This window comes from Antechinus flavipes, chromosome X (genome assembly GCF_016432865.1).
Source record: "Antechinus flavipes isolate AdamAnt ecotype Samford, QLD, Australia chromosome X, AdamAnt_v2, whole genome shotgun sequence".
NCBI lineage: Eukaryota > Metazoa > Chordata > Mammalia > Dasyuromorphia > Dasyuridae > Antechinus > Antechinus flavipes.
This window is the reverse complement of record NC_067404.1, coordinates 33972346-33990977: the sequence shown is the minus strand read 5'-3', so window position 1 is coordinate 33990977 and position 18632 is coordinate 33972346. Positions and strand designations below refer to the sequence as shown.

General features: G+C 40.5%; 1 protein-coding gene across 2 annotated transcripts in view; it reads right to left on the bottom strand.

Annotated features, from left to right (window-relative positions):
- EDA2R (ectodysplasin A2 receptor) overlaps nt 1–6450 on the bottom strand; it is a 31257-nt gene extending 24807 nt beyond the window's left edge. For both annotated transcript variants that reach the window (XM_051967933.1, XM_051967932.1), the window contains exon 1: nt 6281–6450. The gene's annotated coding sequence lies outside the window, so the exon portion shown is untranslated. The remainder of the gene's footprint in view (nt 1–6280) is intronic.
- Between the last annotated feature and the right edge of the window lie 12182 nt (nt 6451–18632).

Below are 18632 nucleotides of genomic sequence, written 5' to 3'. Positions count from 1 at the left end.
CCCCCACCTCCAAAACTCCTAAGTAAACTCCTAGAAAGCAGGAAAAGGTCAACTTGGGGAGCCTTCCACTGACAGCTTTGAAATGCTTGTGGGTTTATGGAGATTTCTAGGGCTCTTTTCCCTCCCCTCCCCCATTTCCCTCCCAATTGCCACATACACACTGAGAGACCAAACTAAACCAACCTATGAATCAGAAAAAGAACTTTCCTTTTTTTGTGAGGCAATTGGGGTTAAGTGACTTGCCCAGGGTCACACAGCTAGCAAGTACTAAGCCTCTGAGGCTACTTTTGAACTCAGGTCCTCCTGACTTTAGGGCTGATACTCTATCCACTGCACCATCTAGCTGCCCCAAGAATTCTCATGAGGAAGTAGAAAGAATAGGGACCAGGTCCTAAAACAGACATACATATATACACCCCCCCCCAAAAAAAAAAATCACACATCACAGAAAAGGAAAGTTTTGAGAGGTTCAAATGCTTCCAAGAGCAGAGAAAAAATAGACTGGGGACAGGGCAATATGGTTTTCTCTTATATGGGTGGGGTGTTAATCTGGAGTCACAAGAAAAATTTGTCTTTCCATTTTGCCCATATGGAGTTACAAAAGGAGTAAAAAAGGAGAAAAGGGGGGAGAGAAAGAGCAAAAGGAAAGCTGTAATTATCTGGCCCAGATCTTCAGGAGCATTTCACAGTTCCTCTATTTCCCAAAGTGACAGCAGCATTTTAAGTGAGTGTGCGTGGGAAGCTTTAGGTTTAATATTCCAAGATCAGTGCTCCGGCACATCAGTCTGGAGGGACCCTCACCCAATTATGGCCCAATTTCTGCCGGCAGCTTCTCACAGAAGCAGGGCTGTCCCTGTCAGCAAGATGCTAGGATGCTGAGGGCCCTTATTAAAAACAGTCAGCACACCAGGAGGAGCCGGCCCTCTCTGCCCAGCCACAAGCAGATGCTTGCCATATGGTTTCCATTCCTTACACTTACACATACACACACACACACACACACACACACACACCCTCAGAAGGCAAACACCACATGAGCTGATGAGAAGAGTGGGAGAAAAAGTAAAAAAATATAAATATTTGGGTTAAGTCTGGCAACTGCTCAGAAGAAATTCTCTCTAAGGGAGAGAAAATGAAATTTTCTAGTCTGGAACACAGGGATATCATGAATAAAAACAACTCCCCAAGAACACCCAGCTTTGAGCCCACTGGGAAGAAGGAAATCATCCCTAAAGGGGTGACGCAAAGATGCACAAAAGGAGGGACTTCTCCAGCCTCCATGATGAGATGGGGTGTGACGGAGGAGGTGAGGTTATAGACTTCCAGGTTGGGACTGTCGCTTTCAGAGCTGGCAAAGCAGAAGGAGCGGTGGTTGTAGTGTTAGAGCTCCTGGGTTCGAATTCCACCATTTGTGACCTCAGACAAGCCCTTTCCTCTGCCTGAGTCTCAGTTTCCTCATCTGTAATAATGAGAGCCTCAGACTAGACGGTGTTCCAGGATGAGATCTAGGATGCTACGGGGGACCTTGGCCAATTCTTTACCCTGGACTTTTATCTCTTCCTCCCTCTCTTCTCACATTTTCTCAGACCATCCTCTACCTCCTCCTCTATCACCTGCTGACTTCCCTGGCTTTCTCTAAGTCCCACCTGCTACAGGAAGCCGTCTTCATTTTAGCTCCTTTCCTCCATTCATTATTTCCTGTTGATTCTGGATAGAGCTTGTTTGTATTTCTTTGTTGCCCTCCTCCTTAGATTTCAAACTCACTGATGGCAGGGAGTGGCTTTTTCCATCCCCAGTGCTCCCCCATCTCTGATACTATTATAATTGATGGGAATAATTGACGAGCAGTTGGTGGTGGTGTTTGTTTTGGATCAGACTTCCGCTTCATCCCAAATAGGAACTCTGCAACTTAATTACCAGTCTCACCAAGCTGTCGGGGGTGCTGAGATTAGGTGACTTTCCTAGGGTCACTCAGCCAGTCCGTATGATTGGTGGGATTTGAAATGGGAATCTCCTGAGAGCTACACCATCTTTGTAGAGACAACTCCGTTACAGTGGTTAAGTCCCTGGTGCTGAGGTCAGGAAGATCTGAATTCACATCTTGCCTCAGGTAGCTAATTACTGTGTGAACCTGGGAAAGTCACTGTGTCCATTTCCACAATTGTAAAATAGGGATAATAAAACCCATCTCATAAAGTTGTGAGAATCACGAGTTTTTCTGTCCCTCCCCACATCTATATTCTTTACACATATATAATCTGCAAACTATAAAGGGCTACATAAATGCTAGTTATTATCGTTGGCTTTATTATTATTATCATTTTTGTTGTTGTCTTAGGACACATTTAGTGCCCTGATGGGGCATTTTCTTCCTAACCAGCAGTGAAAGGGGACAGGTCTCACTATTTCCATTTTACAGATAAAGAACCTGGGGTTCAGAGAAGATGAATTGCCCAAGTTCACGTAGGCCACGCTGGGACTCCCTCCCGGGTCATCCAATCCCAAATTCAGTGCTCTTTCCACCAAATCACACGGCCTTCCCCTACTCGTGTGCTCAATGAATGGTTCCCACATCCCCATCTGGGGAGGGGAGGCAGAGAGCAGGAGAGTCATTGTCCCTCTTGACCACAGTCACACAGCTAAGATTTGAATCCAGTTTTGCCTTCGGGCCCACAGAGCATGTTAATATGGCTCCCTGGTCCTCATAGGAGGTGAGAAAAACGCTAGAACAGCGGGGCACTGAAGAGCACAAGAACTCAGATTATTGAAGGCAAAGGGAAGACCTGGGACTACTGGAAGACATGGCTTTTGGGGTAATTAAGTCACGTTGTGGCCTCTAATCAAGGCTTCCCTTCCCCTCTAGCCCTTCTAATTCAAAAGTTGTCTTTCTTCACAATGGAGGCTTGAATTCAACGATCTTTAAGGTCTTTTCCCCATCATCCATGATTCAATGACTCTAGAACTCCTCCAGAGTCCTAGAATTGGATGAACTTTTTTTGGAGTGTCTGGTATTTCTGTTAACTTTTGGAGGGTGGGAGGAATCGCCACCATTCTTGTCATCTAAGCTGGAGTTTTTCCCTTTAGCTTGCAAATTTACTGAGCCTGGGCCCAGAGGTCCCATGAGTCCTAGAGTGAAATATCGGTCCTGGAAGAAAGAGAGAGAGCCCAGAGTTTCTCAGCAAAGCTCTGGGCTCCAGCTCACACATCCCAGGTCTCATTGGGCTTCTGGAACCCTGTGAGCTCCCCATCATAGGATTCCGAGCTGGAAAGGACTTTAGAGTTTAAAGTTTAAACTCACACTGCCTCTAAATACAAGCCTTCATCACCCCATGGACTAGAATATTTATTAGACTAGTCCTCCTGCCCCTCCTCGTCCTCCTCTCTGGTTTCCACCTCACCAGTCCATACTTCACAAAGATCGATTCATCTTCCTTAAGTTCCCCTGCTCTTAGCTGTTCCCTATAGTCCCTGGATTAAAATGCAAACTACTCATCTAGTATTTAAGGCCCTCCAGAAATCTGCCCTATTATTAGCTTTGCTGTCCAACATTCTTCTTTACATCCTCCAGTCAAGTTGGGGCGAACTGACTCTCTAGGCAGCTGGCTGGGCGGCATGTGGGGTCCAGTTCCCCATGCATTAACCAGACTGGTCTGATCTCTCTGTCTCTCCTCTCCTGTCCTTTCTACTCCTATTCTCTCTTGTCCTCTCCTCTCCTTTCCTTGCTACTCTCGTTCTCCCCTCTCTTTCTCTGTGTCTTTGTCTGTCTGTCTGCTTCTTTTCCAGGCCAGGGATGGCAAAAGCTGAGCTGTTGTAGTATAGGAAGAGAAATGAGGGGCCTGGGTGCTCCTTAAGACATGGGCTGACCACATTGTGAGTGTCTAGCTTCTGCACGGTGTGAGGTTCTGGTGACCCTCTTCAAAGTCTTCTGTTTATCCCCCCTCCACCACCAACTTCTTTTTTTCAACGAGAAGCCCGACACGTGTGTAGCTGCTTAGCCCCCAAAGGAAGGGGAGGGTAGATGAAGACAGGCCATTCTTCCTAAAGCAGAGAAAGGTAAGCCCTATTTAGAAATGTGGGGAGCCAGTTCTTAAGCAGAGTTTAGTCCCAGTCATGAACTGAAACTGCCATTAGGTGATTGTGGATGAGAATAGGTTACCCTGATGAAGAGGCCTTTAAATAATAGCCTGGTGGAGAGAATAGCTTTGGAGTCTCAAGACCTTGCTCTTACTAGCTATGTGATCTTGAGAAAGTCACTTGACATCTCTGGGCCTCAGTTCCCTCCTCTGTCAAATAAGGGGACTGGGCTAGATAATGGCTAAGGTTCCTGCCACCTCTAAATCCTGTTCCTAAGATTATAGCTTGAGAGCTTTTGCCAACCAATCCCACTATGGATGACTCCATGGTCAACACCTGTCCAGGGCTAGGCAGCTCTTCTTTCCAAAACCTGACAGCTGTCTGGCCCAGGTCAATGTCTGAAGAGGGGGAGAGGGGTGAAGGAGGATCAAAATATCACCCTTGCCCAGCCTTGCAGGGAGAGAGGGGGAGGGAAGGAGGAATGAAGAGAGACAGAGAGATAGAGACTGAGCCAGAGACATAGAGACAGAAACAGACAGAAACAGGGAGAGACAGAGACGCAGAAACAGAGAGATTCAGAGAATGACAGAGGGAGAGACACAGAGAAATTCAGAGACAGAAATAGGGACACACAGAGGGAGAGACAGAGAGAGAGAGGGAGAAACAGAAAGAGAGACAGAGAAAGACAAAGACAGATGAAAGTAAGAGAGAGAAAAAAGAGATTCCGAGATTCTGAGACAGGGACAGAGAGAGAAAGAGAGACAGACAAATATTCAGAGCTAGATAGACAAAAACAGGGAGAGACAGAGAGAGAGATTCAGAGACAGAGATTCGGAGAGACATAGAGAGAGAAACAGGGACAGAGTCAGAGAGAGATATTCAGAGAGACAAAGAGACAAAGAAAGAGCAAAGTGAAACTTAGCCAAGAGACAGAGAAAAGCAGCCAGCGAGTGCAGAGCCCCCCCAGACAGCAACATGCCCTGACTTGTCCAGGGGCCCACGTGGGCGGCCAGAAAGCTCAGCTTCCCCTCAGGATGCCAAGGATGCTTGGCCCGGCCCTGCCTCCCTCCGGCTCCATCCCAGGGCTCGGGCCCGCCTCTGGCCTCCCGGTCCCCCCGCCTCCTTCCCGCCTCCCCAGAGCTCCAGCCCTCCCCGCCCCCTCCGGCCTCCCAGCGGCTGGGATGCTTTGGGATGCGGGATGCGCTCAGGCATGTTCCCCAGCCTACTCCTTCGGCAGCCTCCGGGTCACGGAATCAGAGAAGAGCAGAGCTGGGAGGGACCTCCGAAAATCCCCCGGGAGACCTAGAAAGGGACCTTGGGCCGTCAGACATCACAGACGCAGGGGACCTTGGGCCGTCAGACATCACAGACACAGGGGACCTTGGGCCGTCAGACATCACAGACACAGGGGACCTTGGGCCTTGACGTGTTGGGACATTGGGAGCCACAGAGAGAAGGGACCTTGGGCCCGGATAGTTAGAACCCAGAAAGTTCAAAGGCTCCCCATCCCAGCCGGAAGGGACACTGGACGTTGTAGGTTTTAGTTGGAAGGAAGCTTAGCCAGCCAGAGTTTCCAGGACGCTTAGTAAGGAGGTCTCAACGACAAGGCGCTTTCGAATCCTTTAGTCCCCAGTTTCTTAAACTGGGGCCCGCGGCCGCAAAGGGGGTTTCCTACCTGAATGTGGGGGTGGAGAAACTAGGGATGTAGGATTCGTGGGCCTGGTTTCTAGACCTTCCTAAAAGGTTCTTGGGAGAAATGGGGTCTCGGGGGAAAAGGTTAAGAAGGCCTGTTTTAGTCCCCAACCATCATTTACAAAGGAAGAAACCGAGGACCGCGGAGGGTGAATGACTTGCCTAGGGTCCGAAAGGCACGGGTCCAAGCCGCCCCCGCTCTCCTCCCGCCAGCGCCCCTTACTCGTTCCAGCCACAGCTGCTCAGTAGCAGGGCGGGACAATGGCCTCCGCTTTTCTACCCATTTAGGCCGAGCCTGCTCAGCGAAGCTGGGACGGGGGCCGGGAGACACTCAGGAAAGAAAGCTTCCTTTCCAGGTCCCGAACAGAGTTCCCAGGAAGTCCGCCCGGCCCGAAGCGCCCCCTCTCCCTTCCCCCACCCCACCCCATTCCACCCCCCAAATCTGTGCGTAATTGCCACCGGCCACCCACTCCCCTCCCGGGCCAGTCATCACACCTGGCTGTCCCCTCCCTACCGGGCTAGAAGGTGGTGGCAACAGCGGCCGAGCCAGGCGGGATCTGCAATCTGGCAGCCGGGCAGACCGACGGACGGACGGACGCACGCACGCACGCAGAGGCCGGCAGCCCCCTACCCCACCCAGCGCGCAGTTTGCCCCCTCGCGCACTCAACTGCGAGGGGATGGAGTCTTCTGCGGGCAAATATTCGATTGACTCATCCACGTGTAGTCCCAGCCTCCAGCCCCGCCTGGCCCAGTCCGGGCCTAGCTCCCAAACCATTGGTCCTCTCCCTCTACTTAGGAGGGGCTAGCCGAAACAGATCCCCGCCTCTCCTCTCCAGTGGGCGTGACCCATGGGATGGGTAAACACTCGGAGCCTCCAGCTGAAACTGAATGAGCCATGGAAAAGTTTGGGAAGGCGTCCAAGGCCTACATAGGTCATGTCACGTCTCAGCTGTGACCTCGATGAAGAGGCACTCTGGGAGTTTATGAAAAGGGAGACGAGGGAAAATCAGCCACAAAGACAGACTGACCAAGAAACAAAACCCACTGCCTCTGGTCAAGAATTTCAAGACCACGGGGACCTTGAAACAGAAAATCTTAGGGCTAGGAGACTTTGTGGTAAATAGTGGAAAGAGTTACAGTTTCCCCAGGACCAGAGGACCTGGTTAGAATCCTAGCTCGCTTATCTATCACCTGTGTGACTTTGGGCAAGACATTTTACTCCCCCCCCCTCAGTTTCCTGTTCTGTAAAAGGGGAAGGTAGAACTGGAGGGATAATAAGATTTTTTCTGGTTTGGAATCTCTGAATTTTAGAATATAAACTGTTAGAGCTAGAAGAGAGCTTAGATCATAGAATGTCAGATCTGGAAGGGATCTTAGCTCATAAAATGTGAGAGCTGGAAGGGACCTTAGTACCTGGGCTAGAGGTTGTTAGAACTTGGCATCTGTGCTTATGATTCCCTGGAATAGAGGTGAAGATATCCAAAGGCCAAATAGAATGGAAGAGCTATGGGATCTGAGGACAAGGTAGAAGTCTAGTATGTGGAAGACACAAAAGTTTATTGAACTGAACTGCCCATTTACCAGATTGTGAGTTCCATGAAAGGAGGGTATTATAAACTCCAGGGTGCCTGCTTCCCCCGCACATGTGCTCACGTAAACTGACCAAATCCAGTCCCGAAAGTGACCCAAAAGTCTCAGTGTCCCTTTGGCATGTTGCCTGCTCATGAAACTGTTCCAGGAAGGGGTAAATATAGCTTGAGTCTAGGTTTTCCCAAATATTTCCTACCTATTAGAAAGGTGCCCAAACTACCTATCAATGGGTATGGGTAGAGCAGCCTTTATTTAGCTGGGTAGAAGACTCAAACTCAAACGGATACGCAAACACAGAAAACACTCAAATCACCCCTCAGAGGGAAACAACTCAGAGCTGTGGCTGAGATAACTCGGTCAACGGGAGGATCCAGAGGACTCCCACATGGTCCTACGCTGTTCTTCCTAGACTCAAAATGTAACCCCATGATTTGGATTACCCACAGAAGATAAACATATTTGGGGAATTGATAAATAAGGGGTCCCCTTTTCATTGGATCTGTACAGACCAAATAGCATTCTGGTTCAAGACACTTTTTGGGAACTGTGGGAGAAATGGCCTTCTTTCTCCAAGGACCATATTGTATCAGGATACCTTTTCTCTCTAGAAGGTCTGAGCTTCTAATTCTTTTTTAAATTTATTTACTTTTCACTTAATAATATTTTTCCAATTACATGTAAATATAGTTTTTCAACATTCAGTTTTATAAGATTTTGAGTTCTGAATATTTTTTCCCTTTCTTCTATCAGTTTTACTTCACTCAGCATCAATTCATGTAAGTCTTTTGAGGATTTTCTGAAATTTGTCCTTTCATCATTTCTTAAAGAACAAGAGTATTCTGTTATTATTCATATACCATAACTTATTCAGCCATTCCCTGATTGATGGACATCCACTGACTCGATTTCCAATTCCAATTAACTAGCAAAGTTAATGCTTTGCAAAAGCCCGTGACAGAAGTAGAATTTGAACCACAAACTTTCTGATTCTAGTTACCTGCTTCTTGATATGTAATGACTACTACAGTGTAGTTGGAAAGAAGAAAACAAAAACATGAAATGAACACTACCGAAAAGAAGTGATGAGAAAACAGATCTTTACTCAATCAGCTCATCAATCAGTAAGCATTTATTAAGTGTCTACTGTCTGTTGGATATCCCCCTCCTCTCTTTACAGAAGGAGAAAACTATGAGTGAGGAGCATGGCATACTCTGATAATATGTTTTATATTCTCTTAAAAACAAAAATTTTATTGCAAAGGGGATCTTGCTGAAGAGAAAATAAACACTAGAAGCATTTAGAAATGAAGGTTATATAAAAAAAAGAACCTCAATTAAAATGATAAATAACCATGAATGGCTGACCTAGATCCAGAATCTCTAACTCTTTGCATGCCATAGGACACTCCCTTTGACAGTGAATCTAGTGAAGCCTCTGGTCCCCTTCTCAGAATCAGGTTTTTAGATGTTTAAACATTTTTACAGCCAGGAATACAAAGAAAACCAATTACATTGAAATACACTTATCAAAATATTTCTTTTTAAAAAAATAATTGCTTTTTAATTTTCAAAATATAAGCAAAAATAGCTTTCAGCATTCACCTCGTAAAACCTTGTGTTCCAAATTTTTCTCTCTCTCCTCCCTCCACCCCTCCCCTAGACAGCAAGTGATCCAATATAGGGTAAACATGTACAATTCTTATAAGTATATTTCCACATTTATTATGCAAGAAAAATCCGATCAAAAAGGGAAAAAGTGAGAGAAAGAAGAAGCAAACAACAAAAAAGGTGAAAATACTATGTTGTGATCCACACTCAGTTCCCACAGTCTTCTCTCTGGATGTAGATGGCTGTTTTAATCATCAGTCTATTGGAATTAGCCGGAATCACCTCCTTGTTAAAAGGAGCCAAATCCATCACAGTTGATCATTATATAATTTTGTTTTTGCCGTGTACAATGTTTTCTTGCTTCTATTCATTCCATTCAGAATCTCTCAAGGCCTTTCTGAAATCATTCTGCTTATCATTTCTTATAGAACAATAATATTCCATAATATTTATATACCACAATTTATTCAGCCATTCTCCAATTGATGGGCATCCACTCAGTTTCCAGTTTCTTGCCACTCCAAAAAGGGCTGCCACAAACATTTTTGCACATGTGGGTCCTTTTCCCTTTTTATGACCTCTTTTATAGATATAGACCCAGTAGAGACACTGCTGGATCAAAGGATATCTTTGATACCCTTTGGACATAGTTCCAAATTGCTCTCCAGAATGTTTGGATCAGTTCACAATTCCATCAACAATGACCCAATTTTCCCACATCTCCTCTAACAGTTATCATCATCTTTCCCTGTCATCTGAGCCAATCTGAGGTATGTAGCAGCACCTCAGAGTTACCTGAATTTGCATTTCTCTAATCAATGGTGATTTAGAGAATTTTTTTCATATAACTAGAAATGGTTTTAATTTCTTCATCTGAAAATCATCTGTTCGTATCCTCTGACAATTTATTAATTGGAGAATAGCTTGTATTCTTATAAATTTGGGTCAATTGTCTATTTTAGAAATGAGACCTTTATCATAACCCTTGGATGTAAAATATTTCCCCAGTTTTCTGCTTCCTTTCAAATCGTGTCTGCATTGGTTTTGTTTGGACAAACACATTTTAATTTAATATAATCAAAATTATCCATTTGGTATTTCACAATATTCTCTTGTTCTTCTTTGGCCATAAATTCCTTCCTTCTCCACAGTTCTGAAAGTAGACTATCCTTTGTTCTCCTAATTTGCTTATAATATCATCCTTTATGTCTAAATCATGAACCCATTTCAACCTTATCTTGGTATAGGATGTTAGGTGTTGTTCAATGCATAGTTTCTGCCATAGTATTTTCCAATTTCCCAGCAATTTTTGTCAGATAGTGAGTTCTTATCCCAAAAGCTGGGGTCTTTGGGTTTATCAAACACTTGATTACTGTACTCATTGACTATTGCTGTCATGTGAACCTAACCTATTCCACTGATTCACTACTTTATTTCTTAGCCTGTACCAAATGGTTTTGATGACTGCTGCTTTATAATATAGTTTAGATCACATTCTTTTGCTATTTTCATTAATTCCCTTGAGATCCTTGCCCTTTTGTTCTTCCAGATGAACTTTGTTATATTTTTTCCTAGCTCTGTAAAATAATTTTTTGGCAGCTTGATTGGTATGGCACTGAATAAGTAGATTCATTTAGGTAGAATTGTCATTTTTATTATATTAGCTTGGCCTCCCCATGAGCACTCAATATTCTTCCAATTGTTTAGATCTGACTTTATTTGTGTGAAAAGTGTTTTGTAATTGTGTTCATATAGTTCCTGGCTTTGTCTTGGCAGCTAGACTCTCAAATACTTTCTATTACCTACAATTATTTTAAATTGAATTTTTCTTTCTATCTCTTGTTGCTGGACTTTGGTGGTAACATAGAAAAATGCCAATGATTTGTGTGGATTTATTTTGTATGCTGCGACTTTGTTAAAGTTGTGGATTGTTTCTAGTAGTTTTTTAGTTGATTCTCTGGGGTTCTCTAAGTATACCATCATATCATCTGCCAAGAATGATAACTGGGTTTCCTTATTACCTACTCTAATTCCTTCAATTTCTTTTCTCTCATTGCCAAAGCTAACATTTGTAATACAATATTGAATAGTAATGGTGATAGTGGGCAATCTTGTTTCACTCCTTATTTTATTGGGAATGCTTCTAGTTTATCCTTTTTAAATGCTATTTTCAAAGATGTAGGTCACAACACTATCCATGACTACCCATGGACAATGTCTCTCTGAAAGCACACAGGATAGCAGTACTACCAAAGCTATTGGTCTTCTTCTATGTTTAAAAATTCCTAATGAATTTTTTTTCAGTGAGTATTTGCTTTTTCTCTCTCTCCCACCTCTCATCCCCCAATTGAAGAATGAAATTGAGGGAGAAAGGAAAGAACGAAGGGAGGAAGAAAGGAAGGAAGGGAAGAAGGGACAGGAGAAGGAAGAAAGGGAGGGATGGAGGGAAAGAGGAAGAAAATAAGAAAGGAAGGAAAGAAGGAAGGAAGGACAAAAACCCTTGCAATAAATATGTACAGACAATCAAAACAAATCATCTCATTTGTTGTGTCAAAAAAAAGGCTCATTTTGCATCTTGAAACTATCACCTTTCTCTCAGAAAGTAGGTCGCATACTTTATAATCAAGTCTCTGGAATTCTGGTTAGTCCTTGCATTGATCAGAATGCTTATGTCTTTCAAAATTGTTCCTTTTTACAATATTATTGTGTAAATTCTCCTGGTTCTACTCACTTTATTCTACATTGATTCATACAAATCTTCCCATTTTTCTTTGAAACTGTCCATTTCACTATTTCTAATGATCAAATTATTTATCATTACATTTATATGACATGCTTTTTTCAAACATCCCCCAAATTATGTGAACTACCTAAATTTCAATTTTTTTCCTGCTGCTACCAAAAGAACTGCTAAAAATAATTTTGTACATATGGCTTCTGTGCTCTATTCTTTCATCTCTTTATAGTAGAAGTATGTATGGACCGCTGGATCAAAGGGTATACACAGTTTAGTGATGTTTTGGTAGGTCCATGTTGCTTTCCCAAAGGCTAGACCCATTCACAACCATATCAACAATACATTACTGTGCCTATTTTTCTGCTGTCTTTCTAACAACTGTTATTCTCCTTATTTAAAAATTAGCTTTACCAATCTAATGAGCATGAATCAAAATCTCAGAAGTGCTTTCACTTACATTTTTCTAATTATTGATGATTTGGAAGATTCTTATATGGCTTTGAATAGCTTGAATTTTTTTCTTTCAGAACTGCCTGTTCATATTCTTTGACCTTTTGTCCATTAAGGAATGACTTCTGTGCTTTTAAGTTTCAATCAGTACCTTACATATCTTCAGTGTAAGATTTTTCTCAGAGCAATTTGCTGGAAGGATTTTTTTCCCCATTTACTTGTCTTTTTTAAACCTGTATTTTATTTATATTTGTTTAGTTTATTTAAATCTCTTAAATTTTATATCATCAAAATTATGCAATTTTTCTTCTGTGATCCTCACCATCCCTCTTTTTTTTTCTGGTCATAAACAGTTTTCCCAGTCATTAGAACTGAGAAATAATTTCTTTTTTGATCCTTTAATTTTCTTGTGTTTTCACAATTTATGTCTAATCCATGTATCCATTTGTAATTTATTTTGGTATACTCTACCTGATTTCTGCCAGACTGCTTTTCCTATTTTCCCAGCAGTTTTTGTCAAAAGTGAGTTCTTATCTCCAAGATTGTGGTCTTTGGGTTTATCAAACACCATGCTACATTTGTTATTTCTGTTTTACTGATGCATATATACTCTCCCTGTATGTGTGTGGGTATATATATATATATATATATATATATAATATATATATATATATGCAATCATTTTGATGATTACTGTTTAGAGTATAGTTTAAGATCTTTTGGTGGTGTTGATTTGGAGTGTCCCACTATTCTTGACCCAATTTGAGGTTTTCTTGGTAAAGATACTAAAGTGGTTTGTCATTTCCTTCTTCAGTAAATTAAGGTAAGCAGAGGTAAAGTGACTTGCTCAGGGGCACACAGCTAATGAGTATTTGAGGTCAAATTTGAACTCAGGTTTTTCTGACTCCAGGCCCAAGAGCCTGACGCTAGCCTCCACTGAGCCTAGAACCACCTAATTATCAGTTTAAGACCTAGGACTGCTAAAATCCCTTGTTTCCCACTTTTTTGGTCATTATTTCCCTTAAGATTCTTGTTTTTAAAGGTCCAGAGTTCAGAAAAAAATGAAGACAAGGAGAGTTTTGAAAGTAACATGTAGAATATTTTCATACTTAAAAAAAAAACAAACTAGTGTTTAATGCATATTCATGATTTCATAAGGAATTCCAATTTTTAGGTTCTACTATGTTCTTTTTGAGAACTTAAGCTTAGAATTAAAAAAAAATAAAGAATTGATTAGATGCTTTTTTAAAAAGGAAGATATATTTTATCCAGATAAATTTTATTATTTACTCTATTTCTACAAATAATTCATTGATAGTTTGACTTGTATAGTGCTGGATAAGTAAATAATTTAGTTAGTGTGGTCATTTTGGTATACTGAAACAACTCATTCATGAGCAACTAATAGTTCTCCGATTATTTTGGTCTGTCCTTCTTTGCAGCTGTTTTCATTCAGTTCCCATGCTTGTCTTGGTAGACAGATTTCTATGTTTCTATATCCTATACTGCTTTTGAATGTAATTTCTCTATCTCTTCCCAATGGATTTTGTGGGTGATATACTGAACTTCTAGGGATTTATATGGATTTGTTTTATATCCTGCAACAATTAATTGTTTCAATTATTTTTGTTGACTTTTTAGAGTTTTCTAGAGAGGACATTGTATCATCTGCAAAATGTGATAGCTCTGTTTCCTCTTTGTCTGCGTTTATTTTCTCTCCTTATTTTTCTCATCTTATTGCTGTAACTAATGCTTCCAGTGCCATGCTGAATAGTAGTGGTGGTAATGAGCATCCTTGCCGTATTCCTGTTCTTAAAAAATGCCTCTTAGTTCACCATTGCATATAATGCTCGTTCATGATTTTAGATAGCTACTACTTACCATATTAAAGTTCATTTATTCCTATGCTTCCTAGTGTTGTTTAACAGAAATTGGTATTGGATTTCATCAAAAGCCTTTTTTCAGCATCTATTAATACAACAATATGGTTTTTATTAGTTTTATCGTGAGTATGACTTATTATGCTTGGAGTTTTCCTTATATTGAACAAAACTGCATTTCTGGCTCAAATCAAAACTAGTCAGAGAATATTATCTTTTTAATATAGTTATTGTAGCCTGTTTGATAATATTTTATTTAAAATAGTTGTACCAAGTAATTCATTAGGAATATTAGTCTGTTGTTTTATTTTTGAAAAATTTTTAGGGTTAATGTAAATATTATCTCTCAGAAAACAAAAATAAGATTTTATATGAAACTATGAATTTCCATTTCACATATCTTCCCTTTTTTTAAAAAAAAGCATATAATTGGTTCTTTATTTTTTTAATTCTAAGCTTAAGTTCTCAAAAAGAACATAGTAGAATCTAAAAAATTGGAATTCCTTACAAAATCATGAATATCCATTTAGCACGACTTGTTTTTTTGTAAGTATAGAAAAAATTGTACACATTACTTTTAAAACTCTCCTTGTTTTCATTTTCTTCTGAATTCTGGGCCTTTAAAAACATGTTATAGTGACCCCCTACAGTACCATCACTATTACTAACTTCCCTTAGGGGAGCTCAAATCAACTCCAGAAAGCAGATTGTTTTATTTTCAGTGTGAGCAGATATACCTCAGAAATCCACAAATGCTGCAGATTTCTAGAATTAAGAAGTGATGGAGAAAATGTTAATAATGCAAATTTAATTTAAAAGTGCATCATGTATATATTTTTCTCAGAAATCTTGTTGTTAAACATTTACCAGCATATCATTCCCTCTCTCCCTTTCCCCAGAACTAACTCCACCACCAGCATTATCCCCTACTGTCTCCTACCACCATCATTAACCAAGAGCAAGAGGGAAAAAAAATCTTGTAAAAAATAAATATGATCAAGGAAAATGAATCCATCCAGGGGCCATGTCCAAACATGTACATCTCTTTCAGCACTTTGTGGCTATCACCTCTCTGTCAGACGATAGATAATATCCTTAATACCACAGGTCTTTTAATGGCATGATTGGTCATTGTATCCTTAAGAGTTCTTAAATCTTTTAAAGTAGTTTGTCTTTACAATATTGCTGCTGTATAAACTAATTTCCTGGTTCTGCCTCATTTCACTCTGTGTCAGTTCATTCCACTTAAGGATCTCAGAAATCATCTGTTTCATAATTTTTTACAATGTAATAATATTCCATTACATTCATGTACAATTTGTTCAGCTATTTTTAATTGTCTAAGAGGCCGTAAAAGGCACCCTTCCCCTTAAATTTTAATTCTTTTCCCCTTCTCTTTTTTAATTCCTGTTTCATGGTCAGGAAGTTCACTCTACTTGTGATTGTTTCCTACCCTATTTTATCATCCTTTTTTACCCTTTTTCTCCTTCCAGTCCCCACTTGTTTCCCTGTTGAGTTTATTTTTATGCTAAAATGTTTATCCATGTACATATGTATTTGATCTTCTTTTGTTCATTTCAAATGAGTGAGATTCATTGGATGTTTACTTCTCCCATTCCTTCCACCACGTAATTCCACTTTTTTTTTCTTTTCACACACCCCAGTTGGACAGGGTAGAAAGTTCTGTCCTCTTCCTCCTTTTTACTCTTTCTTCTTTTTCTTCTCTTCAATCCCTCCAAACAGAAGTAACTCATCTCCAGAACCTCTGTTTTGTTTTATTTTTCTTATTGAGCTCCCTCATTCCCTTTGGAACACATTAAGATTCTCAAGAGACACTTGTTCCTTCTCCCCTTATTAGAATGTTAGCCCTACATCATCCCACAGCTCCTCCTAATTGCTCACAATGTGCTTTTCTTTCTAGGTTCCTTTGGACTGTTCGTTTCTATTTCAAAGACTCTAGCCAGTTTGCTGAGCATGGCTCTGTTGGTTGTGTCTTGACTAATTTTAATGATCAAAGGTTCAGTGAAAAAAAAGGTCTCTCTGTTGTACAACTTTCCTGGAATCTTCTATGATTTTGACATATTCATGGCAGAAACTTTGAAGAGAGTTACATCATTAAACAATAAGCAAAGGGCAGAATAATCCTGTATTTTATACAATTTCAGCCCTTTGTGTTGAGGTGGTCTGCTGTAGAATATTGTCTGCCCGTTCTCTTTGTATATCCTCATCAACCATGCTTTCAGTGTGCATAAACTATTCTTAGTTGTTTTTTAAAGAGTAGGAAAGAGACATATCTCAATTCACAGGGGCTGAGTCAATTCTTTGGTAGTTACAATACAGTCCCAGATTTTCCCACTTTTCTGGTTCCTACCCACTTTTAGATACATTGAGAATTGATCACCCAACACCCTCAGAATTGTGTTGTTGCCAGCACACATCTCCTCTATGTATACTTTGTCTATTTCAAGTGTTTGTCCCATCTTTGCTTCCTTCAATGCTATTTACACTTCCACATGCAGCACATGTGGAACTGTGATATTAAAAGTCCAAATGTGGTGGCTCCACTGTCCTTGATGATGAAAAGAGTTTGTTATAAAAACTGTTACAGATCTTTTCCATTTTCTGTCTATTTGTTGTCATCTTTCAATTTTCGTCCTTAAATGCCCCTGGGAAAACTTTATTTAGTTGGGTCTCTCACCAAGTGCTCTTTAAATATGTTTTTCCTTCTATGGCTTTTTGATATTTTATGAGGTGATATTGCTTATAATCTTCTACTATCCTCCTCCATAACATGTTGCAAAAGAAATTCTATTCTAAACTGCCACTGCCCTTTTTGATCTTTGCTTTAACAAGTCAGTGGTCTGCCTGTACACAGAAAGCTAGTTCAGGAATGACTCAGTAACAAGTAATTTCCTATCTGTTAAAATCTAATCGATTTCATTTTTTGTTATGTTATTTGGTGCTCACCATGTCCATCACCTTCTGGCTCTTTCTTTCTTTCTTTCTTTCTTTCTTTTTTTCTTTCTTTCTTTCTTTCTTTCTTCCTTCCTTCCTTCCTTCCTTCCTTCCTTCCTTCCTTCCTTCCTTCCTTGCTTCCTTCCTTCCTTTCTTTCTTCTTTCTGGCTCTTTCTTTCTTTCTTTCTTTCTTTCTTTCTTTCTTTCTTTCTTTCTTTCTTTCTTTCTTTCTCTCCCACCCTCCCATCCTCTTTCTCTCTCTGTAGTTTTATTCAGAATCTCATATTTTAGAACATCATATCTCTTTTAAAAAAACATTTGTTTTAAAAACTCATTGTCACTTTCCAATGAATGTCTCCTCCTCCACCCCAAAGGATCATCTATTGGAACAAAGAACTACACAAATAGACACATTTGCTATGTCTGACTAAGTCTGCCTCACTCTGCACCTATATTTGGCCACTTCTCCAATGAGAGACATGGGAGGAATTCTGTATTGGCAATCCTTTGAGATTTGAAGGTTTTCAATCCAACTCTTTTCTCAAAGAAGGTATTGATGAGATATAGCCATGAGGTTAATGTGTAGTCAAAACATTTTTGGCCTTTGTTTTGAGACAAGTTTCAATAGATAATAAGTGGCAGTGAAAGAATGGGAACTCCCAGGATTATAAGATCCTAGATTTAAGGAAGTAAAGGAACTTAGAAGCTATGGAGTCCAATCTTCTCCTTTACAGAGGAGAAAACTGATGCTGAGACAAGTGACATAGCTAAGTGGTCTAAGGCCAGTTTTGAATTCATATTTTCCTGCTCCAAATTCAGTAACCAGAGAATTCTCATGGATATTTTACAGAGTCACTAGTTATTGTTGTGTCTTTCTCCACATTTAAAAAAAAAGACAATCATCTGTATTATTATCCATGCTTTGGGAATCATCTCTTCTTTAAAATATCTCCAAAATGGATTCTGTTGCACCTTTCAAGTTGTCACCTTGGGTGCAGATTTCTTTTTTAGGAAAAAGGGAGAAAGGTCCCAGAATGTTGAGTGGCACCTCTGAGGCAAACTTGGAGGAGGCCATGGACAAGAGTCACAAACAACAGGCAGCAAAGATCTATTATCATTGAGGGACCATTCGGATTGAGGAGATCATAGAACTGTGGGGGTAGTTCAGAATTTAATTCAATCTGACTGTCCTTCCGAACTTCATTTTCAAATGTGCCATTTCTGCTTCCTATATATTACATAAGGTACTGAGACATTAGAATCCAAATGTGTTGTTTTTAGCATTATTGATGACAAAACGAGATCATTACAGACTTGCTGGCAAATCTGTTCCATTTTTCACTGACATATTGTCGTCCTTTCCAACTCGTCTACAAATGTTCTTGGGGTGTAGTTAAAAAACCTCAGAGAATTACAATTAATAGCTTAACTAACAGCAGAATAAAAAAGAAATTGACAAAATCACTAACTGGAGTTCCTTAGAGGGAAACAAAGAGAGAAAAATTCCATTCAAAATGACTATCAAATGTACAAAATCTCCAAGCATTAGCCAACTAAAGCCCATTCAGAATTTAAATAGCTATGATTACAAAATATTCTTTACAGAAATAAAAGAAAATTTAAACAGTTAGGGGGAAGATCCATG